Consider the following 2,165-nt stretch of genomic DNA (forward strand, 5'->3'; position numbering starts at 1 on the left):
ATGTAGCACATATTTTCAAAAGTTCAAAAGGTCTTTAGAAAAGTTGTATTGGGGTTAAGGGATGATAATTTGGTTACCAATGAAGGGTTTTAAGGAATGCAAATTTGAGGTTAGCTTTCATGCACAAGGTTCTAAGTATACCAAGTTTATTTTGTTAATTTTTTGCATGGGGGAGAAGGGTTTATAGTGCCAAGCATACTGTCATGATGTTTAATTTTAGGACTCCTTTTTTTTTTGTTTATTTTATGTCCTTTTTTTCCTCTCCCCCAAACTCATTGCTTTTGTTGGGCTGGAAAGACAAATTTTCCCTTGATTTTAATTGTACACTTGCACTCTTCTTGGTATTCTCATCTTCTCCTCATGTTTCTTTTACATTTGATATACTTATCCTTTATACACTAGACTTCCACAAAAGGGTAAAGTAAGTGTTTAGGCTAGGGGTTAGGTAAATATGTGTGGGTAAACAAGGAAAATTATACAGGTGAAAATATAGGCTCAAGTTGGCTGCAAGGGGTATATTGTAACTAAGGGTGGCTTAAGGCTTAATAGGGCTAAATGAAAAAATGCCTTAATCATCTCTTTTTCAAACATATGCTAGTATTTCGCCTAGATAGGTCTAAGAGATATGTTCTAGAGCTGGTAAGGCATTTTTAGGTTTGTTTGTATTTCAAAAATTTTCTCTTGATTTTGCAAGTTCAATGTGATAAATTAATAGCTATGAAGGGGTTTAACTAGTCTAGCTCCACTAAGGTGATTAAGTCTTTCACAGATGACGTATTAAAGCCTTTTTGCCTATCCAGATATATTCATTCCTCAATCCCATGGAGTCCAATTATTAACTTATTAATATTTGCGGTTATAATTCTAAGTTATAAAAAAGAACAGTTCAAAAGTTCAAAATTTGCAAATTTTCCTGGAATTTTTGATACAAAAGTATAATACGAATATAATTAAGCAATGTAATGAAATTGTAACGCCCTCACCATTGGTAGTCTATACGTTCTACTGTTTCGATAACCAATATCTGTTCGGACAATTAGAATACCGGGAATTACATTTAAACGATAGTGAGGAGACATAAAATGATGATATACATGATAAGAAAATGCAAAAAAATTAAGGAAAAATAAAAGGCATGAAATGTAATTAGGTTAAAAGAGCCGTCTCCTAGACCCACGAGGAACCCTAGAAAATAATTTCCAAGGTTTAATTAAAAATTGACCGAGGTGTAAATGACATTAAAAATGTCAAAAAAAATTTAATTAATTGGTAAAAGTGAAAATAAAAATTTAAAATAGATAGTGTGAAAATTTAAGGAATCGTCCTATTGGTATTTCCGAAAAGGAGGGACTGTAAACCGAAGAGGGGCATTTTGGTCATTTGGCACCTAAAGTTGACTTTTGACCAAAAAGTCCAGTAAAAATGAGTGATATTAAAATTTAGAAAACCCCATAAAAATCCAATTAAAATATGAAATTTTAAGTAGTGTAATTAAAGAAAGTTAAGTGGGGTTAATTAGAAATTTTAAAACCCTGATTATTATATTAATAAACAAAAGTTAGTGGGGGGGGGGGGGTGTGGGGTGGTATAAAAGGCTAAGTGGACAGAATTCTCCACTCAAAGCTCTCTTCTCCCTCATTTCTCTCAAAGTGCCAAAACCTATCCCACTGTCCCTCCATAGCTTTTCTTGCATGCAAGCTAAATCTCCCCATCCTTCCACCTAAAATCACAAATTCTTCAATTAAAGTTAGTCTCCACACCTTGGAGAGTTAGTAGGCAGCAAAAGGAAGCATAAATTGTGAAGTTTTACAAGCTTAGATTTCTCACAAGTTAAGGTTAGTGCATTGTAGACCCTTATTTTGTGATGAGTATGTGCATTGAGGCCGTGGAAAACCCAATGATGAAAAATTGTATGACTGTAAGATATAATTGAAGGCATGGAATTGAATTATTAATTTCATAGCATGATCTTGGAAAAAAAATTATTTTTTGGGAAATTAATTTAATTTAAATTAAATTTTGTTTTGTTTAAATTTAATATGGTAGTTCTTAAGTAGACCTAATTGAGTTTAATTGGGCGTCATGGGCCTAAGAAAGTCTAGTTAGGAATTTTAGATATGACCAATTTAATTTACTTTTTAAAAATTAAAATAAGAAAATATCTT

This window comes from Hevea brasiliensis, chromosome 7, assembly GCF_030052815.1.
Source record: "Hevea brasiliensis isolate MT/VB/25A 57/8 chromosome 7, ASM3005281v1, whole genome shotgun sequence".
NCBI classification, from domain to species: domain Eukaryota; kingdom Viridiplantae; phylum Streptophyta; class Magnoliopsida; order Malpighiales; family Euphorbiaceae; genus Hevea; species Hevea brasiliensis.